The sequence below is a fragment of the Pseudophryne corroboree genome, chromosome 10, assembly GCF_028390025.1.
Source record: "Pseudophryne corroboree isolate aPseCor3 chromosome 10, aPseCor3.hap2, whole genome shotgun sequence".
NCBI classification, from domain to species: domain Eukaryota; kingdom Metazoa; phylum Chordata; class Amphibia; order Anura; family Myobatrachidae; genus Pseudophryne; species Pseudophryne corroboree.
The window spans coordinates 286,688,309-286,712,625 of NC_086453.1; the positions used below are offsets into that span (position 1 = coordinate 286,688,309).

General features: G+C 48.0%; 1 long non-coding RNA gene and 1 other non-coding gene across 2 annotated transcripts in view; both read left to right on the forward strand.

Moving 5' to 3' along the window:
- The first annotated feature begins 11,646 nt into the window (after positions 1–11,646).
- Positions 11,647–24,317, forward strand: part of LOC134965547 (uncharacterized) — a 68,680-nt gene continuing 56,009 nt past the window's right edge. Inside the window, exons 1-2 of the long non-coding RNA XR_010188428.1 lie at positions 11,647–11,790; positions 22,492–22,554. This is a non-coding gene — a long non-coding RNA (uncharacterized LOC134965547). The remainder of the gene's footprint in view (positions 11,791–22,491; positions 22,555–24,317) is intronic.
- On the forward strand, positions 24,056–24,128 carry TRNAF-GAA (transfer RNA phenylalanine (anticodon GAA)). The gene has a single exon. It is a non-coding gene; the product is annotated as a tRNA-Phe (tRNA).

Consider the following 24,317-nt stretch of genomic DNA (forward strand, 5'->3'; position numbering starts at 1 on the left):
AGCACATTTTTGCACTTTATCAAGTCTACGAGAGCCGCCATCACGGTTATTTTATTTTACAACAGACGCCTGTCCTCTTCACTGTTATTTTATTTTACAACAGCTGCCTGTCCCTCCTCATTTGCTTCGTACAGGGGGAATAAAAATGAGGAGGAGTGGCGTCTGTTATAAAATAAAATGTTAACTGGTGGTGGCTAACACAACATCCCCCCCCCCTCCCCCCTGTAAAGGAGCATCATTTAATATTGAAAACCGGCACAGGCACCACCAAACCCCCCCACCTCCCTGCACTCACGCAGGTCAAGGAGCACAATATTATTATATTGAATACCGTCACCCGCTCGCCCCCGGGCATTTTCTGCTGCACAGGAGGTCAGGGCTGCGGAGAGTGAACACAGTTGCCGCTACCATCCCCATTTCACCCCTCACGCCGCGGCCGCACCACGCGAGAGCTAACTGAGAGGAGCTGCTCACCTTACATGACAGCAGCAAGCTTCTCGCTTTCAGTGGTGTGTAGTGTAACGGAGGCGGCTGCTGCGGCGTTCATCAGTCAGCAGCGATGCGCATATGGGGGAGATCACCGCGTGGCTGCAGCTACTGTCAGGCTCCCGGCCACCACCAGCAGCGAGGCATCAGGGGAATTAGAAGAGGTAATTATTTACACTTCTGTCTTGTCCCGCCGCTGCGTGTGGGTGATTGGACCAGCGGATCCAGCGCTGGATCCGCTGTCCAATCACATCTGCCTCGCTGACAGGGGCATGGTGTCCCTGTCAGCGAGGCACTTATACTAGTGCCGCTTTCACTGCTGTTTTCAATGGGCTTTTACAGCCCAAGAGTTTATCCCGGCCTCCCGCTCTATCCCCGTTCCCAGTATCGACGGGAGGCACGGCTATCGGTGCCTCCCAAACTGATTAAATATATTAAAATAATTAGAATAATTTAAAGAAGATACTTATGACACAGAATATGTGTCATAAGTATCTTCTGTGTATTATTTTAATTATTAATAGCAGGGGAGGCACTGCCTCCCCTGCCTCCCCTGACTGCACGTCCCTGCTCTGTATAAAATGTAACTTTTAATAATAATAAATATAAAATTCAATTACAAGGAGAGTACATACAAAACGCACACAAATAGTGCTGAAAAGTACTTGTTATAAAAAAGCTGGGGCTAAGCAGCAAAAAATGCAAAAAACAGGTTTATACATAATTGTTAATGTATAGAATCACAATGTGAGAATGCTAAGTATTACGGTTAGAAGATACTCAGCACCAAAGTTATAGTAGTAGTCCAACATTGCATTATAATAACCTTGTTAAAATAAGATCACGTAGTGTGAATATTAAGTTATTATGGTATTTCAGGAAAGAAGTCAACACCAAACAGAGCCCTATGCACATATCACATTCTTTGCAGATCATAATACTGCTCAGTTCAAAACGTTTCACATCCTTCAGATATAGGGGGAAATGTACCAAGCCTTGAAAAGTGATAAAGTGGAGAGCGCTAAAGTAGCAGCCAATCAGCTCCTAAATGCCATGTCACAGTTTGTGGGCCAGATGTACTAAGCCTTGAAAAGTGATAAAGTTGAAAGTGATAAACTACCAACCAACCAGCTCCTGTCATTTTACAAACCCAGCCTGTAACGGGTTGTGTATGGGATCCCTGTAGTCAGGATACTGGTGTCAGAATACTGACACCATTACTGAACACCCAATTCAGGAATGAGAGCACTGACCCACTGCCAAACCGGTCATGCTGGAGGATGTTGCAGGCAGCAGAACGTTCTCCTTGGCGTCGCCAGACTCTGTCACGTCTGTCACATGTGCTCAGTGAGAACCTGCTTTCATCTGTGAAGAGCACAGGGCGCCAGTGGCAAATTTGCCAATCTTGGTGTTCTCTGGCAAATGCCAAACGTCCTGCACGGTGTTGGGCTGTAAGCACAACCCCCACCTGTGGATGTCGGGCCCTCATACCACCCTCATGGAGTCTGTTTCTGATCGTTTGAGTAGACACATGCACATTTGTGGCTTGCTGGAGGTCATTTTGCAGGGCTCTGGCAGTGCTCCTCCTGTTCCTCCTTGCAGAAAGGCGGAGGTAGCGGTCCTGCTGCTGGGTTGTTGCCCTCCTACGGCCTCCTCCACGTCTCCTGATGTACTGGCCTGTCTCCTGGTAGTGCCTCCATGCTCTGGACACTACGCTGACAGACACAGCAACCCTTCTTGCCACAGCTCGCATTGATGTGCCATCCTGGATGAGCTGCACTACCTGAGCCACTTGTGTGGGTTGTAGACTCCGTCTCATGCTACCACTAGAGTGAAAGCACCGCCAGCTTTCAAAAGTGACCAAAACATCAGCCAGAAAGCATAGGAGCTGAGAAGTGGTCTGTGGTCACCACCTGCAGAACAACTCCTTTATTGGGGGTGTCTTGCTAATTGCCCATAATTTCCACCTGTTGTCTATTCCATTTGTACATCAGCATGTGAAATTGATTGTCAATCAGTGTTGCTTCCTAAGTGGACAGTTTGATTTCACAGAAGTGTGATTGACTTGGAGTTACATTGTGTTGTTTAAGTGTTCCTTTTATTTTTTTGAGCAGTGTGTGTATATATATATATATATATATATATATATATACACATATATATACATACACACACACACACACACACACACACACAGTATCTCAGAAATGCCATATAAACAGTGATAACCAGTATATGTGCACAATAATATATGGTTTCCTTCCTTTCAAATCAAGGGGTAACGTCGGCGTATCTAAATATATATTGGGGTAAAAGGTAAAAAAGTTCCCTGACCCCTGCTCTAACATCATCCTTTCCCACCAATAGACAATACTCTGCTCCTGCACACTCACCTTACTATTGTACTTACAACAATAGCATTGGCCCTCAATGGTTTAACTAAATCTTGAGTGACCTGTGCCTAATGCCCAGTCACTTATAGAAGTTCAGGCTTTGTGCATTCCTAACTATAGCCACACGCAGGGGCGGATTGGGATGGAAAATCAGCCCGGGGAAATTCTGGAAGCAGCCTTTATGGAGATGGGGTCTTAAAAGGGGGTGGGGTCTGTCAAGGCGGTGGGGTCTGTTCAGGTGGGACTGGTGGAGTCTTCTTTGCATCTTTTTGCGGCAGTTGGGTCTGCCAATACAAAGCTGTCACCATCGGTTGCACCTTCTTCTAGGTGCAGATCATCCATCCGAGTATGGCCTCCAGTGCTAGCGATTCAGCGTCTCTGCACCAAGCCACTTTCAGCAACAAGCCCGCAAAATTCCCATACTGCGCTACACCTGCATCTGATTAGCCAACACCCTGTTACACAACAGGAATGACCAACACATTTTCTATGCACGTCTTTGTGTGAGTTAATCTGTACTACACCTCTACGAACACCATCAGGATTTATCTGTCGTGGAACTCCGACAGAAAACATCTCTCTTCTGCATGCAACATCACCACTGGTCAGATACAGATTTAGGCCCATAATGCTGTATACCATGCCATAATTGGGTGCAGGGTCATGAGTGAACAGACAGGTACTTCCTCAGCTCCAAGAATGGCCAATGAGCAAGCAGAGACCAGCGCTCCAGATTCTGCATCCAAGTGTATTCACAATATTTACTTGTGGGCAAGCAAAGACATCAAATCAAGTCATTCTCAATGTATACTTATCAGCAAAACAAATTGAGAATCAATATAAAGGCATAGGCTATGGCAGACGCACACAGCCAGATCCCCTCCCAACAGCTGTTTCGGTGTGCTACCACCTTCATCAAGGGGCTGCCATACTATGCCCTTTCAAAACATAGTTTAAATAGCCCCAAAATTAAAAGAAGTGTGCTCACTTGCACCTGAACAACCTCATAAACATGCTGGATTGTTGCGATTCCACTTCCGGGTGGCAGAACCAACAAACCTTTCCCCATGGGGGGACAGAATGTTCATCCTGCCATCCCGGAAGTGACACCATGGGACCACTGAAGAAATAACAACAAAGTACAAAAACATATATTAAAGTGCAAAAAAGCTTCTTTTAAAGTATAAAAAAGCCTGAACTGGCATTGTAGCAGGCACATCATTTGGTGAACAATCTCATAATAAGAATTTACTTACCGATAATTCTATTTCTCGTAGTCCGTAGTGGATGCTGGGGACTCCGTAAGGACCATGGGGAATAGCGGCTCCGCAGGAGTCTGGGCACAAAAGTAAAGCTTTAGGACTACCTGGTGTGCACTGGCTCCTCCCCCTCTGACCCTCCTCCAAGCCTCAGTTAGGATACTGTGCCCGGACGAGCGTACACAATAACGAAGGATTTTGTATCCCGGGTAAGACTCATACCAGCCACACCAATCACACCGTATAACTTGTGATCTAAACCCAGTTAACAGCATGATAACAGAGGAGCCTCTAGAAAAGATGGCTCACTACAGCAATAACCCGATTTTTGGTAACAATAACTATGTACCAGTATTGCAGACAATCCGCACTTGGGATGGGCGCCCAGCATCCACTACGGACTACGAGAAATAGAATTATCGGTAAGTAAATTCTTATTTTCTCTGACGTCCTAGTGGATGCTGGGGACTCCGTAAGGACCATGGGGATTATACCAAAGCTCCCAAACGGGCGGGAGAGTGCGGATGACTCTGCAGCACCAAATGAGAGAACTCCAGGTCCTCCTCAGCCAGGGTATCAAATTTGTAGAATTTTACAAACGTATTTGCTCCTGACCAAGTAGCTGCTCGGCAAAGTTGTAAAGCCGAGACCCCTCAGGCAGCCGCCCAAGATGAGCCCACCTCCCTTGTGGAGTGGGCATTTACAGATTTTTGGCTGTGGCAGGCCTGCCACAGAATGTGCAAGCTGAATTGTACTACAAATCCAACGAGCAATAGTCTGCTTAGAAGCAGGAGCACCCAGCTTGTTGGGTGCATACAGGATAAACAGCGAGTCAGATTTTCTGACTCCAACCGTCCTGGAAACATATATTTTCAGGGCCCTGACAACGTCTAGCAACTTGGAGTCCTCCAAGTCCCTAGTAGCCGCAGGCACCACCATAGGTTGGTTCAGGTGAAACGCTGAAACCACCTTAGGGAGAAACTGAGGACGAGTCCTCAATTCCGCCCTGTCCGAATGGAAAATCAGATAAGGGCTTTTACAGGATAAAGCCGCCAATTCTGACACGCGCCTGGCCCAGGCCAGGGCCAACAGCATGACCACCTTCCATGTGAGATATTTTAACTCCACAGATTTAAGTGGTTCAAACCAATGTGACTTTTGGAACCCAAAAACTACATTGAGATCCCAAGGTGCCACTGGAGGCACAAAAGGAGGCTGTATATACAGTACCCCTTTTACAAACGTCTGAACTTCAGGGACTGAAGCTAGTTCTTTTTGGAAGAAAATTGACAGGGCCGAAATTTGAACTTTAATGGACCCCAATTTCAGGCCCATAGACACTCCTGTTTGCAGGAAATGTAGGAATCGACCCAGTTGAAATTCCTCCGTCGGGCCTTACTGGCCTCGCACCACGCAACATATTTTCGCCAAATGCGGTGATAATGTTTTGCGGTTACATCCTTCCTGGCTTTGACCAGGATAGGGATGACTTCATCCGGAATGCCTTTTTCCTTCAGGATCCGGCGTGCAACCGCCATGCCGTCAAACGCAGCCGCGGTAAGTCTTGGAACAGACAGGGTCCTTGCTGGAGCAGGTCCCTTCTTAGAGGTAGAGGCCACGGATCCTCCGTGAGCATCTCTTGAAGTTCCGGTTACCAAGTCCTTCTTGGCCAATCCGGAGCCACGAATATAGTGCTTAGTCCTCTCCATCTTATAATTCTCAGTACCTTGTGTATGAGAGGCAGAGGATGGAACACATACACTGACCGGTACACCCACGGTGTTACCAGAGCGTCTGCTGAGGAAGTCTGCTTACCAGTTGTCCATTCCCGGAATGAACACTGCTGACAGTGCTATCACATGATTTTCCGCCCAGCGAAGAATCCTTGCAGCTTCTGCCATTGCCCTCCTGCTTCTTGTGCCACCCTGTCTGTTTACGTGGGTGACTGCCGTGATGTTGTCCGACTGGATCAACACCGGCTGACCTTGAAGCAGAGGTCTTGCTAAGCTTAGAGCATTGTAAATGGCCCTTAGCTTCAGGATATTTATGTGAAGTGAAGTCTCCAGGCTTGACCATAAGCCCTGGAAATTCCTTCCCTGTGTGACTGCTCCCCAGCCTCGCAGGCTGGCATCCGTGGTCACCAGGACCCAGTCCTGAATGCCGAATCTGCGGCCCTCTAGAAGATGAGCACTCTGCAACCACCACAGGAGGGACATCCTTGTCCTTGGTGACAGGGTTATCCGCTGATGCATCTGAAGATGCGACCCGGACCATTTGTCCAGCAGGTCCCACTGGAAAGTTCTTGCGTGGAATCTGCCGAATGGGATTGCTTCGTAGGAAGCCACCATTTTTCCCAGAACCCTTGTGCATTGATGCACTGAGACTTGGCTCGGTTTTAGGAGGTTCCTGACTAGCTCGGATAACTCCCTGGCTTTCTCCTCCGGGAGAAACACCTTTTTCTGGACTGTGTCCAGGATCATCCCTAGGAACAGAAGACGAGTCGTCGGAACCAGCTGCGATTTTGGAATATTGAGAATCCAACCGTGCTGCCGCAACACTACCTGAGATAGTGCTACACCGACCTTCAACTGTTCTCTGGATCTTACCCTTATCAGGAGATCGTCCAAGTAAGGGATAACTAAAACTCCCTTCCTTCGAAGGAGTATCATCATTTCGGCCGTTACCTTGGTAAAGACCCGGGGTGCCGTGGACCATCCAAACGGCAGCGTCTGAAACTGATAGTGACAGTTCTGTACCACAAACCTGAGGTACCCTTGGTGAGAAGGGTAAATTGGGACATGAAGGTAAGCATCCTTGATGTCCCGAGACATCATGTAGTCCCCTTCTTCCAGGTTCGCAATCACTGCTCTGAGTGACTCCATCTTGAATTTGAACCTCCGTATGTAAGTGTTCAAAGATTTTAGATTTAGAATCGGTCTCACCGAGCCGTCCGGCTTCGGTACCACAACAGTGTGGAATAATACCCCGTTCCCTGTTGCAGGAGGGGTACCTTGATTATCACCTGCTGGGAATACAGCTTGTGAATGGCTTCCAAAACTGCCTCCCTGTCAGAGGGAGACGTCGGTAAAGCCGACTTTAGGAAAACGGCGAGGGGGAGACGTCTCGAATTCCAATTTGTACCCCTGAGATATCACCTGAAGGATCCAGCGGTCTACTTGCGAGTGAGCCCACTGCGCGCTGAAATTCATTGAGACGGGCCCCCACCGTGCCTGAGTCTGCTTGTAAAGCCCCAGCGTCATGCTGAGGGCTTGGCAGAGGCGGGAGAAGGCTTCTGTTCCTGGGAACTGGCTGATTTCTGCAGCCTTTTTCCTCTCCCTCTGTCACGGGGCAGAAATGAGGAACCTTTTGCCCGCTTGCCCTTCTGGGAACGAAAGGACTGCGCCTGATAATACGGCGTCTTCTTATGTTGAGAGGCGACCTGGGGTACAAACGTGGATTTCCCAGCTGTTGCCGTGGCCACCTCCGCCTCACCTGACCACTGTCGTGTCCATAACCCTCTACTGGCAGAAATGGACAACGCACTTAGACTTGATGCCAGTCGGCAAATATTCCGCTGTGCATCACGCATATCTAGAAATGCATCATTTAAATGCTCTATAGACAATAATATACTGTCCCTATCTAGGGTATCAATATTTTCAGACAGGGAATCCGACCACGCCAACCCAGCACTGCACATCCAGGCTGAGGCGATTGCTGGTCGCAGTATAACACCAGTATGTGTGTAAATACATTTTAGGATACTCTCCTGCTTTCTATCAGCAGGATCCTTAAGGGCGGCCATCTCAGGAGAGGGTAGAGCCCTTGTTCTTACAAGCGTGTGAGCGCTTTATCCACCCTAGGGGGTGTTTCCCAACGCACCCTAACCTCTGGCGGGAAAGGATATAATGCCAATAACATTTTAGAAATTATCAGTTGTTATCGGAGGAAACCCACGCATCATCACACACCTCATTTAATTTCTCAGATTCAGGAAAACTACAGGTAGTTTTTCCTCACCGAACATAATACCCCTTTTTGGTGGTACTCGTATTATCAGAAATGTGTAAAACATTTTTCATTGCCTCAACCATGTAACGTGTGGCCCTACTGGAAGTCACATTTGTCTCTTCACCGTCGACACTGGAGTCAGTATCCGTGTCGGCGTCTATATCTGCCATCTGAGGTAATGGGCGCTTTAGAGCCCCTGACGGCCTATGAGACGTCTGGACAGGCACAAGCTGAGTAGCCGGCTGTCTCATGTCAACCACTGTTCTCGTGCGGGCACAAAAATCTAACTGAGGCTTGGAGGAGGGTCATAGGGGGAGGAGCCAGTGCACACCAGGTAGTCCTAAAGCTTTACTTTTGTGCCCAGACTCCTGCGGAGCCGCTATTCCCCATGGTCCTTACGGAGTCCCCAGCATCCACTAGGACGTCAGAGAAAATAGTATTTACCACAATTATAATCATGTAATACCACCTATGAAGACACAAAATCCAAAGTGTATAGTATAATATGATTCACAGAGACATTGGTGGTCATTCCGAGTTGTTCGCTCGCTAGCTGCTTTTAGCAGCATTGCAAACGCTAGGCCGCCGCCCTCTGGGAGTGTATCTTAGCTTAGCAGAATAGCGAACGAAAGATTAGCAGAACTGCTATTAAATATTTACTTGCAGTTTCTGAGTAGCTCCAGACCTACTCCTAGATTGCGATCAGCGCAGTCCGTTTAGTTCCTGGTTTGATGTCACAAACACGCCCTGCGTTCGGCCAGCCACTCCCCCGTTTCTCCAGCCACTCCTGCATTTTTCCCTGGCACACCGGCGTTTTTTAGCACACTCCCGGAAAACGCTCAGTTACCACCTAGAAACGCCCCTTTCCTGTCAATCATTCACCGATCAGCAGTGCGACTGAAAAGCGCCACACGAACAACAACAAAACTGCTAAGTTTTTAGTTTTTAGTTAAAATAACTAAGCGCATGCGCCCTGCGTACCATGTGCATTTAGCAACAAATCGCAGCATAGCGAAAATCGGCAATGAGCGAACAACTCGGAATGACCACCATTACCTCCTCACTGACAGCAGCACATCCCCACATCACTGCAGCACATCCCCGCCTCACTGACAGCAGCACATCCCCGCCTCACCGACAGCAGCACATCCCCACATCACTGCAGCACATCCCCGCCTCACTGACAGCAGCTCATCCCGCTTCTTAACTTTTCATCCTTTACTGTCTCCACTTCTCTCTTTATTTTTTGCTTCTTCAAGTCCTATATTTTTTCTTTCCACTCTCTCATACTGTATATTCATAGTATATCCCTCTATATTATATCGCACACAGGAAGCCGTCCCTCTATATCACACCGCATGCAGGTCCCCATCCCTCAATATCACACTGTGCACGGGTCCCCATCCCTCAATATCACACTGTGCACGGGTCCCCATCCCTCAATATCACACTGTGCACGGGTCCCCATCCCTCAATATCACACTGTGCACGGGTCCCCATCCCTCAATATCACACTGTGCACGGGTCCCCATCCCTCAATATCACACTGTGCGCGGGTCCCCGTCCTTCAATATCACACTGTGCACGGGTCCCCATCCCTCAATATCACACTGTGCACGGGTCCCCATCCCTCAATATCACACTGTGCGCGGGTCCCCGTCCTTCAATATCAGACTGCACGTGGGTCCCCGTCCATATATATCATATCGCACGCAGGTAGCCGTCCCTCTATATAACAGCGTGTGTGGGTCCCATCCCTCAATATCACACTGTGCACGGGTCCCTGTCCCTCAATATCAGACTGCACGTGGGTCCCCGTCCATATATATCATATCACAAGCAGGTAGCCGTCCCTCTATATCACAGCGTGTGCGGGTCCCCGTCCCTCAATATCACACTGCATGCAGGTCCCCATCCCTCAATATCACACTGTGCATGGGTCCCTGTCCCTCAATATCAGACTGCACGTGGGTCCCTGTCCCTCTATATCATATTGCACGCAGGTCGTCGCCCCTCAATATAACAGCGTGTGCGGGTCCCCGGCCCTCAATATCACACCACACGCAGGACCCCATCCCTCAATATCACACTGTGCACGGGTCCCCGTCCTTCAATATCAGACTGCACATGGGTCCCCGTCCATATATATCATATCACAAGCAGGTAGCCGTCCCTCTATATCACAGCGTGTGCGGGTCCCCGTCCCTCAATATCACACCGCATGCAGGTCCACATCCTTCAATATCACACTGTGCACGGGTCCCCGTCCCTCAATATCAGACTGCACGTGGGTCCCTGTCCCTCTATATCATATTGCACGCAGGTCGTCGCCCCTCAATATAACAGCGTGTGCGGGTCCCCGGCCCTCAATATCACACCACACGCAGGACCCCATCCCTCAATATCACACTGTGCACGGGTCCCCATCCCTCAATATCAGACTGCACGTGGGTCCTCGTCCCTCTATATCATATTGCACGCAGGTCGTCGCCCCTCAATATCACATTGTGTGCAGGTCCCCATCCTGCTATATCATATCGCAAGAAGGTAGCCGTCCCTCTATATCATACTGCACGTACCCACTATATCATATCACAAGCAGGTCCCTGTCCCTCTATATCACACCGTCACAGGTCTCCGTCCCTCTATATCATATTGCACGCAGATCGCCATCCCTATATGCCACACTGTGTGCAGGTCCCCGTCCTCTATATCACACCACACGTGGGTCCCCCATCCCTCTTTATCATAACGCACACAGGTCCCTGTGCCCCCCTTTTCTTTACTATCTTTGCTCTCTGAGGCCTCTCCTTACCCATTAGTTTTTATACTTTATTCTCATTTCTTTCATCTTTCTTTCTTTTCTCTACTGTATCTCACCTTCATTTCTATTCTCTCACACAGAATGAGTATTTCTTTTATCTCTAACATACAGTACCTTGATCACCCTATTACTGTCTAATGTGAGATAAATCTGTGAGATTTTGACTATATAGTCAAAATCTTATGAAAAGTTAGTGCATACCTCATGGTGCTAGGCAGCTTGCGATACAGATTCGATCCCGATGCGCGCTCCCGTGGGGTTGGTATCGTAAGGCTAGACAGACTGTGCAGGTAAGTCAATCTTGATTATCTAGTGTACAATCTAGTACAAAGTACAGTCAAAATTGTCACTTAGTCAAAATCGTACATAGACAAAATCTCAAGCACAGATAGTCAAAATCTGTACAATCTGGGCTCTGGGGGAGTTCAAGGGAAATCGCATAGTCAAAATTGAACATAGCAGGGATCTCACTGTGTGTACACACCCTTACTCTTTTCATCCCCTCATTCCTTGCCCACATTCCTTATTTACTCTCTCTCTCATACCTTCCTTTACTGCATCTCTCTTCTCTCTCTTACTTGGGCTCTTCCTGCCTCTCTCACATCATGGCAGCACCGCAGCAGCAGTGCCGAGTGCTGGCCCCGCCCCCTCTGTGATGTCATGCAGAGGACAGGGCTAGCAGTAGGAGGAAGTGCTGCACACAGCCCAGCCAGCCACAGAGCAGCTGCATCAGGGTGCCGTTTCTAAACTCTGCCTGATCGGAGCTCAGCCAGCCAGTGGAGGGGTGAGTGCCAGCCAATGTGGGGACAGCCAACCAGTAAGTAGACCGGAGTCCCGGCGTCCAATCTGCCCCTGACCACACGCCAGTGGCCTGACGATGTCCATGGCCCTAGTGCCCAACAAACCAGGTTTTATATGGGGTTGCACAGCTGGTATACACTTTATGGTGCCCATACACTTGTGCGATGCCCCGCGACATCGCGGGGCATCGCACCGGCAGTTCAGGTGCGATAAAATCGCACCTTAACTGCCAAAGTGATTACCATGCGATAGATTGCATGGTAATCATGTGATGGGCACGTCACCGCTGAGTGGGAGCGGCCTCTGGCTGCTCCCAGCGGGTGCCCATCGCACATCGCAGTGCGATATATAGAATGTGTTTTTAAAAACACATGCCATCGCACAGCGATTCGATAAATATTAAGTGCAGCACATACTATCTTGAGACGTGAGATTCGACCGGCGTGCCCGCGCATCAAGTCGAAAGGTACCTAAAATGTGTATACAATCCTTTGATTTCTCTCACAGATGCGGTCGAAATCGATGGTTAGCACCGATTATCTCACAAGTGTATGGGCACCAATGCAATTATCTGGCAGATAATCTACCAGATATGGCTGTTTGGAATGAAAATCTGGTAATGGATGAGAGCAAATGACAATCTACCATTTGCTCCCAAACACTAGAAAACTAACAAAACCTGTCATTCATACAAATTGGTTAAACACAAATTTAATGCTCTCATCCATTACCAAATTTTCATTCCAACCAGCTGGATCTGGCAGATTATCTGCCAGACAATCGTATACTGTGTACCTAGGCTAAGGTCTCATCTTCAAGACACTACTCATTTCCTTAATCTTATACAAGAAGTTATTTGGAATGAAAGTTATGCCTTTCTCACACTTGGTGCTAAAAGTACTAGCCTCCATGTTTCTGGAGGAGCTGTAGTTTGTGCGAGTCTGCCTGTTTTTTTGTCAAAGCAGCAATCATTGGCTCACAAAGGTCTACTCACAGCGCTTTATGTTACACAGTGGGGGTAATTCAGATCTGATCATAGATGTGCTAACTTTAGCACCTCTACGATCAATTACTCTGACATGCGGGGGGGACGCCCAGCACAGGGCTAGTCCGCCCCACATGTCAGGCCCTATCCCCCCGCAAGGGTGCAAAAGCATCGTATGGCGGCAATGCTTTTGCACCCGGCGAGTAGCTCCCTGCCTGTGCAGCTCCTGCGTGCTGGCAGGGGGTTACCCGCCATGTCCCGGGTCACATCGGCTGCTTGTTGCGTCACGCAGCCGCCACGGACCAACCCCGCAATGGTCCAGACACACTTGCATTGTCAGGACCGTGCTTCACCAATGGCGTTCTAACGCCGTTGGCACACACCTTCCCACAACCGCAGCCCAGAGATGCTGTTAGCATCTCACTGAGCTCCCGACGTGCGCCCGCTGCATGAGCGCACTCCACAAAGGGATTCAGACTGCGATCGCTGCCGCTGCAGCGATCCAGTCTGAATTACCCCCGAGTCTCCAAGCACTTTGCTGAATACCATCTACAACCAGAAGCGGTGACAGATTTAGAATGCTGCGCAGCCAAGAATTATGCTAGATCTAATATGAACTGTTTATTTCCAGATGAACAAACAGAAATATCTCATGATGTCTCATATAATTAGGCTTACCATACTATGGGGGGTATTCAATGCTTGTCGGAAACTGCCGTCTTGTTGGAAAGACGGCAGTTTCCGACATTTTTTGGTCGGAAAGTGTTCAGACCTATTCAATCCTCCCTCCATTTTTCCGACAAGTCAGGAATTCCGATTTGTCGGAAAACACGTGGATCGGCAGATTAGCCACGGATACACATGTTTTGCCGGATTCCGCGGCCATATCGGATTGTCATTGACGGAAACGGCCAAATCCTGTCGGATTTGCCTACTAATTGAACACTGTATTGTTGGATCCTTTCCGTCGGAAAGGATCCGACAAGCATTGAATACCCCCCATGTCTTTAAACTGGGACATTCATGGATTACGCAGGTTCTGTGTCCGGCTGATGTCAATCCTGAATTTCACCTGTTTTTTTTTTTTTTTTTTATCATCAATAGTTTTTATTGAATTTTTTGCATTGCAAACAGGGATACAGAAGGAAGAGAGAGAGAGAGGGGGGGGGAGTAGGTACATAAACACAGAAGTGAACGTTACAATAGACATGTGCAAATAAGTGCAAACAGTTCAAAGTCGATCACACAGGTACATCGTAAGGAAAAAAAAAAGAAAGGCATTTATAGAGATGGAAGGACGGCAATGGGCTCACTATAAATACAACCCAAATAGGGGTTCATTGTGGTCTTAGAAGGGGGGGGAGGAGGCCCCATCAGCCGATGGGGCTGGGAGGTGGCTGTCCAGGGGGGAGGGGGTGTAACATCAATGCAGCACCTTCACCTTCCGTGGTAAACAGATGCCAAGGCATCCAGCGCACAAAAGGAGATTTAGCAGTGAAGGAGTATGGGATGTGTTCAGTCTCCATCAAAAAGTGCAGCTGTATTTTGTGTATTACCTTCAGCAATGGAGGCAGCGTGGTTTGTTTCCAGTTTTGGGCTAAAGCCGCCCGCGCGGCCAGACAGATGTGGCCCAAGACATAGTGTAGATGTACATCCACGCCTCGTGGGTATGTATTCAGTAAAGCTATAAGGGGGGAGGGGGACAGGTCAAGATTCAAAACTTTATTGATAAGGCCAAATATTTCTGACCAGTACGCCTGGACCGGGGGGCATGACCAAAAAATATGGAAGAGATGGCCTACCTCTCCGCATAGACGCCAACAAAACTTTGAACATGCAGGCCAGATCGTATGTAGCCTTTCCGGTGTAAGGTATAATCTATGGAGTAGCTTAACATGCATTTCGGAGTGATTCAGGCATTTAGACATGGTAAAAGATGACATAAAAATACGGTGCCATTGAGAATCCTGGAGAACACATCCCACATCTGCCTCCCACCTGATTTGGGCTTTAGATTTAGGAGCAGGGAGTAATGAGAGCAATGTTTTATACCAGAAGGAGCTCTCCCCTCTAGAAGTGGCACAGGAGAATCGGCCTATAGCTTGCTGAATACCAGGTGGCGGTGGGGAGGGGGAGAGGTGGAGGCTAGTCCACCAGTGCTGTATTTGGTAATATCGAAGCCTCTCAGAGTCAGGCAGAGAGAAGCGTCCCTGTATATCAGAAAAGGAGGCGAGCACAGATCCATTAAACAAGTCTCCCAGGACCTCCATCCCCCTGGACCTCCAGCCCGCCAGGTTAAGATTAGGGACCAGGGCGGCCACCGTACGTAGCGATATCAGCGAGAAATTATGATATGAAGGGGATATGGCCGCAGTCAATTTGTCCCAAACTTGGAGCGTGGCTCGGGTAGAGGGGAGGAGGTTTAAGCTCCGTGGGCGAAGGGTTCTAGGGATCAAAAAAAGATCTTTCAGGGGAAAACGGGGGCAGGTCGCCTCCTCTAAACACATCCACCCCGGAGGTACGTTTTTGTGGAATTCTTTAATCTGGGCCAGAAGGGAGGCCTCCAGGTACATTGATAGATTGGGCATATCCAGGCCACCAACTCTCCTTGGTAGGGACATCCTCGCGCGGGCAAGTTTAGGCGGTCGTGAAGACCATATATAATTAGTGAGGATCGTGGTGGCTTTATCTAGATACTTCTTGGGGAAGATAAAAGGAATAGTGCGAAACAAGATCATTAATTTGGGGAGCAGCGACATCTTGAAGGCGGCCAAACGGCCCATCCAAGAAACCTCATAGTTGAGCCATGATTTGGTAAACAACTGCAGGGAGGACAGCAGAGGAGGAAGATTGACCTCAAACACAGAAGAGGAAGATGGAGGGATATATATACCCAGATATCGTATCGAGGATGTTTGCCAATTATATGGATACTTAGCGCGTAGTAGGGGCAAAGAGTTAGAGAGATTGATGGGCAAAGCATCTGTCTTGGAGGCATTTAATTTATAATACGATGCTGCAGAATACCTATCTAAAACATTGTGTAAGTGGGGGAGTGTTGTGGTTGGATCTGTTACAAATAAAAGAACATCATCTGCGAACAAACATAGTTTGTGCGACGTGACGCCCAACCTCAGTCCAGGGAATTGCGGGTCCGCACGAAGCCTAGCCGCCAGTGGTTCTATGGCCAGAACGAATATGAGAGGGGAGAGAGGGCAGCCCTGGCGGGTACCGTTATAGATTGGAAAAGAACTAGATAAAAAACCATTACTGAATACCCGGGCGTCGGGGAGCTATATAGAGCTAATATTGACGAGAGGATATGGTCACGTAGGCCAAATTTTAGTAGGACTTCTCGCATATAAGACCAGTTTAAACGATCAAAGGCCTTCTCTGCGTCCAAAGATAGCAGTAGGAGACCTTGCTTGGGGGTTAGAGAATCGACAAGGTTGAATACCCTGCGTGTATTGTCGGACACCTGTCTTCCCGGGATAAAGCCAACCTGGTCCGGATGTATCAGGGAGGGGAGGAGGGTGTTCAATCGAGAGGCGATTAATTTAGCATATATTTTAATATCCCCATTCAGTAACGCAATGGGGCGATAATTTTGGCAAAAGGTCGCATCTTTACCCGGTTTAGGGATCGTGACAATACGTGCCTCTAGCATCTCCTGAGGGAGAGTGCCCTGAGAGGTAATATCGGTGTAGACTGCCACCAAAGAGGGAGCTAGAAGGTCTTGAAATGAAACATAGAAGTCATTAATAAAGCCATCGGGGCCAGGCGCCTTACCCCGGGGGAGGGACTTGATCACCTGAAGGGTTTCTGATAAAGACCATGGGGCATTCAGCAATGCTAGCTGATCATCTGAGATATGTGGAAGGTTTAAATCCGCTAAGAAGGAGTTGATAGAGGAAGGGGTGGGTTGTGGGGTGTCAGGGTCTGATGCGAGATTATAAAGTTGGGAGTAAAATTTGGCAAATTGGTTCGCTATCTCTCTTGGGTTAGATATTTTGGTGCCTGTGGGGGATATAATGAGCTTGATTCTATTCCGCGCCTGTTGAGCCCTAAGCTTCCGGGCTAGCATTTTCCCCGGCCTGTTCCCCGTTAGATAAAACTTCTGGCGTATCCTATTCAAGGAAGCCTGGGTGCGCGCCATTAGTAATGTCTGGAGTTGAGATCTAATATCGACTAACTGCTTCTGTAAAGATTTCGTAGGTCTAGATTGGTTTTTGTCCTCTAATTCCTTCAGTTTGAGCTCCAGATCAACCTGGCGTTGTAGGTTGAGTTTCTTGAGCTGTGCTCCCGCCTGAATCGCTGCTCCCCGTATAACAGCCTTAAGTGCGCACCAGAAGTTCAGGGTGGACGTGTCTGAGGGGGAATTAAATTCCATATAGGACGAAATACTGTCAACTATAATTTTTTTTGAGACTGGGTTGGACAGCAAATGAGGAGAGAGTCTCCACGGGCGGGGGGGAGAGTGTTGGCAAGCCACACTCCATTCAAGAATCAGCGGGGCGTGGTCAGACCAAGTTATAGGGAGAATGTCTAAGGATCTGGCGAACTGGAGAGTCCATTTGTCCGAAAATATAAAATCAATACGGGAGTAAGAGTTGTGGACGGGGGAATAGTAGGTGTACTCCCGCCCTGTGGGGTTTTGTACTCGCCATATGTCATAGAGATCAAATTCAGCCAAGAGGTTACGAAAGGCTAAAGGGCCCTACACACTCGGCGATGCGCCGCCGAGGTGCCCGACGGCCGATACGGCCGACGAGCAACCCGGCGGCGGGGGGGCAGTGACGGGGGGAGTGAAGTTTCTTCACTCCCCCCGTCACCTGGCTGCATTGAAGTGCAGGCAAATATGGACGAGATCGTCCATATTGGCCTGCATGCACAGCCGACGGGAGATCAGCGATGAACGAGCGCGGGGCCGCGCATCGTTCATCGCTGGAGTCTCCACACTGAAAGATATGAACGAGTTCTCGTTCATTTTTGAACGAGATCGTTCATATCTTTCAGAATATCGGCATGTGTGTAGGGCCTATAAGGAGTTGGCATTGGGGGAGGCGGAGGCGGGGGGAGAGGTCCTAGGAGACCTGTCCAATTTAGGGTCAAGGACTAAATTAAAATCTCCCGTGAGCAAAAGAGAGCCCGTACGAATCCTCTGAATAGCCACACATAGCTTTCTGATAAAAGCTACTTGGTTTGAGTTTGGGGCATATGCCGAGACCAGAGTGACCGGCTTGTCGTATAAAAGGCCGCTCAGTATAAGGTACCGGCCATTCTTATCAGCCAACTGAGAGTGCAAAACGAAGGAGACGGAGTCCCTAAATAATATAGCCACACCGTTCCTCTTAAAAGGCCCATTAGCAAAATAACCTAGAGGAAACCTCCGATCTTTAAAAATAGGGGGTGCTACAGATGAAAAATGTGTCTCCTGTAGGGTAACTATATCAGCTTTATTCTTAGTAAAATAACCCAAAGCCAGCCTACGCTTATTAGGGGAATTCAGCCCCTTGACATTCATAGATAATATCTGGACCATCGGGGCAGGTTAAAGTACATTGTTAGAGGTGAAGGACCTTGACATAAACAAAAATAGAATTGTCTCGAGTAGCGAGTACCTACATCATAAAACAGAGGGTGGGGGGGGGGGGGAAGGAAGGGAACATGGGGGCGAGGGGGGAGGGAAAAACCAAAACGACCCAGTGTATCGGGTCGGCATAACTACTGCAAGGAAGGTAAAAAAATGCAGTAGTATATTACCAGGGGGGAACATGTGGCCTAGCGCCACCACCCATGGAGCTATACAGAAAAAGTAAACGTAAGCAGAAACAAATATGCTTACCCACAATATACATGCGAACACATGAAAATAATACAAAAAGATATAGATATAAGTAAAAAATCAAATAAACTCAAATATAACATGAGAGGCTAGTGGACCGCCATCACAACAGGGCGCAGGGCAACTCACGTGACCCCAACAGGGACAATGATCAAGTCCGTTCTGCGATGACGGTGCCAGAGACAGTTCAATTAGAAATCCTAGGCTGGTTGTATCAGCGTCAGGCGGTGACCCATTCCGAGCGGATGGTGGGCTGTTTCTTGGATCCAGGAGGAAGTGTAACAGAGATATCCCTCTCCGCTAGTAATTTGACTCCAGTCTCCAATGAAGTCACCGTGTAAGACTTATTTCCATACAAGATGACGAGCTTCACCGGAAAACCCCATCTGTATGTGATGTCTTGGTCGCGAAGTGCCAAAGTAACGGGGAGAAATGCTCGTCGTTTGGCCAAGGTGAGAGCGGAGAAGTCCGGGAATAATTGTAAACCTCCAAGAACATCTGAGTCGGAGTCGCCTGCTTCTCTGTCCGCTTTCAGGATGCGTTCCTTGACTGTAAATAAATGTACCCTCAGGAGTGTATCTCTCGGAAGCGAGGGGGCAACTGAGCGCGGTTTAGGCAGTCTGTGAATTCTGTCGATAAGTAACTCTCTAGCGTCAGACCTAGGCAGAAGCTTCTGGAACAAGACAGTAGCATAATTTTCCAACTCGGAATTCTGCACGGAGTCGGGGATGCCACGGATCTTAATATTATTCCGCCGGGATCTGTCCTCTATATCTGCAATTTTGAGTTTAAACGCCTCCAGGTCACTTTGCTGCTGGTCGTGGGCCGTTATGAGGTCATTATGGGACGAGACCAATTCCTCTACTTTCCTCTCTAGATGGTCCGTACGGTCGCCGATAGCGTGCAGCTCCGTCTTAACCTCCCGAAGGCCGCTGTGAGGTCTTGAGTCAGCTCCGATTTAAATGCTGAGAGGGCTTGATACAGAGTTTTGACCGTGAGAGGTGCATCAGATTCAGGGTCAAACCCCGGCAGGGAGGCAGGGCTGCTAGGGGAATTTTGCGGAGAAGCGGCGGCCGGAGACTTCCACAGAGAAGAGGCGGCCGATGACGTTTTCTGAGGCGGAAAAGATACTCTAGGGGGCAGAACCCCTTTGACCTTTTTAGAAGGCATTCCAACGGAGTGAGGTTCTGTAGGCAGAATGAGGATAATAATAAAGAAGCTCAGGATCTCGCAGAATAAATGACGTAGATTTAGGTAAGCATAAAAAGACACGGGTGGTGGCTGGCAGGTAATCTGCGCTACATCAGAAGATCGATATCACACATGACCTGGCAGAGGGTCATCTCCATTCTGCGGGGTCCAGATGAGAAGCTCCCAGCCGGGAGAGAGGGGTGAGTGGACCGATACACACCTCGGGTCCAGCAGCGCTGTGCTTTAAATGCTGCAAAACAGAGCTGTGGTGTGCTTCCCACCATATACCTCTCAATGATGGAATCCAGATGGCAGCAGGCAGGAGAGGGGTGAAGGCTCAGTATCTTCCATCCAGGGGAGCAGGGCGTTTAAGCATGACGTCTGGGCAAGACAATTATAGTGGATCTAGCAGCAGGAGTATAAATCAAGATGGCCGCCGCACCTTCCTGGGAGCCTGTGTCCCCACTTTCTCCACCTGCCAGGGGTCCCCCACGGCTAATTGCCCCACCTGGTGACCTCTATGGGGGTCAGAGGAGCTTATTGGGTGGCTGCAGAGGCTCCGGCGGGGTCCGCGACTCTTTCCGGCTCCGCCGTGGAGCTCAAAACGCGGGCGCCGGGAGTACGCGAGTCCCCGGCTTCTGGATGTGCCTAGGCCGCAACCTGCGGGAGCCGTAAAAACAGCTCCGCGGCGGGCACTGCTGAGTACAGGGGGGTTTTAGGTGAAGAGGGGAGCCCTCAGATAAAGGTTGTAGCAGGCCAGGGGGGACAATGAAGGCAAATAGTACTGCTGGATAGGGGAGTGCAGCAGAAGCAGGTCTGCTCTCTTCTCCAGCTAGGCCACGCCCCCAACTTCACCTGGTTTTAATCAGCCACAGGACCTGTGTAATTCATGTATTTCCCAGTTTAAAGGGATAGTATTGTAAACCTACATATAATACTGTCCTTTAACTTTATAGTTATCTGTAATATTTCATTTTAAATATTGCCCACTATATATAAAAAAAAAAATCTTTCTCCATCTCTTTCATATGTTTCCATCATGTTTATTGAATAAGTGACTATTTTCATTTGAATTTATTTTACTATTGCAACCTGGTACTGTTTAATTGTAAAAACATCAATTTATGTGTGATTATACCTGTTTATACAGATTACCAGGGGTGGGGGACCTTTGGCCCTCCAGCTGTTGCTGAACTACACATACCAGCATGCCCTGCTACAGTTTTGCTATTTGGCCATGCTAAAACTATTGCAGGGCATGCTGGGATTTGTAGTTCAACAACAGCTGGAGGGCCACAGGTTCCCCGCCTCTGGATTATACTAATATGTGCATTGCCACTTGTTTAGATACTCCCATGCTTTCTCACTACAGGATTATTAACTAACTGATATCACTATGTGAAACCTTGATTGAATACAGGTGATGTGTGTAAATACCTCAGCAATGTTACTGAATAAATACACATCCTGGTGTAAACTTCAAACTATACTACATCTTGAAAAAGACACCAGACCTGAAAAATTAGGTGGCATCTCCGTGCTTCTGCTACACTCCCAAGCTGGGTTGGGCATGAGATGCTGGCCGCTTTGCACTGTCCGTTCCAGGGCTACACTATTTGTGACTGGGCCACACTGCTGATCTCTGGTGAAATGAGCGGTTATACCAGCCACTGACTGACACATTAGTGGCTTCTCATCTCACAGAGAATCCCACCATCCACAGGGAGGGCATTCTAGTGTGTGACTGTGTCTCACAATTGCAGCAGGCATAGTGGAGCACACAGTCATTTCATCTATTCAGGAACATGTCCATACCTCCCAACATAACCTTCTCCAGGAGGAACAGTAAAGCTCTGCTTCTGGATACTCTCATAATTTATGATTGCTATCACCTGTGCTGAAACACCTTTCTTATCCATTACCCTGTTCAACACAGGTGCCGGCAAACACAAATTAAGAGAAAAGTCCAGGAGCAGAGCAATTTTTTCGTCCTGGAGAAGGTCATGTTGTGAGGTATGCATTCTAATGCTATATCACGCCTAATCTCCTTTCTAAAATGGTCCCTGTTATCATGCATATTGTGCCCATAGTAATCAGATATAACTGCGTAAAAGGTTAGGGTATCCTCGCCGCCCATCCCCCCCCCCCCCGGGCGTAGCGACCTGAAATGACACTACCAAGATCGTCAGTAGAAACAGAAAGGGTGTGGAAGGGGGTGAAAATAATTGAATACCACCCTATATGTTTAAGAACATACTTTTTTCCAACAAGGTAAAATCTGGGTCTCATGCATAGTTATAGGGAGAGAGCGGCTAAGTCGGCTCAGCAGGGGTACACGGCAGAGGTAGGACGTGTTGAAGGTGGTGGGGTGTAGGCAGAGCTTTATAAAGGAGGTGGAATGGGGGACGTGGTGACCGCAATTGTGTCACTGTAGCCACACCACCCACTCTGCAATGATGAGATTATTGGCATTATACAGCAGGGGGCATGGCTATGATGGCACGATTCTGTGAGAATCGCTTAATCGACTGCCTGGACTACCCACTTTACCCACCAAGTGAGTGGCCAGGCAAGGAGATATGCCTGTTCTTTCGGGGCTTCGGGAGGGCCATCCAGTTTTCAGGAGGCTTCGAGCCATTCTGGGAGAGTAGGCAAGTATAGTCTTATGCTGACTACCAACTGTGTTTGTATTTCAGAGATTCTATTGCTGCTATTCAGGAACATTCCATCTATTCAGGAACATACCCTTTTCCAACAAGGTAAAATCTGTGTCTCCTGCTGACCACATCTGTTTTTATTTGAGTATATAAATTTACTATCTGCATTTAAACTACTGTATAATGCAGCTATTAATTCTAGAGGTCTGCAATAATATACCATACGTTGCCTGACTTGTTTGTTGCTTAATGAGAATACAATGTATATTTTAAGGTGGTGTTCACCAGTTACATGGTTTAATAAATTGTTATACATTTTATCAAGTGAGTGAGGAGGTGACACATTTTGTTCTTTCTATATCCATTTGCTGCTGTTATTTCTTGTACGCACTTTTTATATTTGTCAGACTGACTACCTCACTCAGCGGTATAGGATCTGAGAGAATTACACTCATTAGCATCATAGTTTCTGTTTATTCTTTGTCTGGGACAGGGGTGGGGAACCTTTAGCCCTCCAGTTGTTGGTGAACTACACATCCCAGCATGCCCGGCAACAGTTTTAGCATGGCCAAACAGCAAAACTGTAGCAGGGCATGCTGGTATGTGTAGTTCAACAACAGCTGGACGGCCAAAGGTTCCCCACCCTTGGTGTAGGGGGTTATAAATAAGTAGTATTGGCCCCTACCAGTACTGGTGGAATAAGCTGCAGTGGGGAGCTTTGTATAGCACTTTTACTACCCACCATGCATGCCTCTCTGGTCCTCAGCTTCTGCCTTGACTCTCACAATCTGCAGCCATCCTCAAGGCTTTGCTCCCACTTCTGGGTCTTCAATGGCCTTGCTTGCAGTCTACTTCCTAAATCATGATGTCTTCTACTCTCTTCTGTATCAGCCGGTCTTCATTCTGCGCTCCCTCGGCACTAGCTGTCCGAGTGAGTTAATCCTTCATGAGTGAGTAGAGCGATGATGAAGGGAGCCATGATTTAGGCTGACCATATAATCCCTTTAACCTGGGACACTCGTGAATTACACAGGTTCTGTGGCTGCTTAAAACCAAGTTAAATGCAGGCTTGTAGTCAGCCAGCCACAGAACCTGTGTAATTCATGAGTGTCCCAGGTTAAAGGGATAATATAGTCAGCCTACATGATTGGCTTACCGTGACCAACCCTGGTTAGCTGCCAGTCTGCGAGCAGCTTGTGGCTGGTGCCAAATTCAAAACTCCTCCACCGCTGCCTGACTGGCACTGGGATCAGACTGATTCAGAGCTGGCTGCCAATATGTCCTTAGCAGGACACACCATTATATTTATACTATTTTCTTTTTTTTTGCTTTTATTGCTGAAATTTCTATTTCTGGAACATCAAAACAGGCACAGTTTCCATACACGGGTTTTAAGGGATTCAGTGCTTTATCTGTGTCCATAACTTATCTTTAGTATAACTTGATAGCATTACTATGCAGGGGTTAAGTGTCCTCTCATTACCTCACTATATTCTCCTTCCTCATGCTGACATATATTATGTAAATGATTCATAATTGGTTAACAGGAAGCTGGTCTGTCTCATGTCTTTCTGATATGTTCCACCTTGTACTGTACCTCACAGCCGAAATAGCTCAGTTGGGAGAGCGTTAGACTGAAGATCTAAAGGTCCCTGGTTCGATCCCGGGTTTCGGCAGATACTTTTAGTTCTTTCAAAGCACACCTCTATTTCACCAATTATTAATTTCTGTGTCACAGCTCTGAAAAACACATAATCCACTGAAAATGAAATAAAACATTTTCTGACAACTCTTTGTTCATCAACATATCAAAAACGTTTGTCAAGTATTTGGTGACAGAGGCTGAGACTTGTGGTGATCAGAGT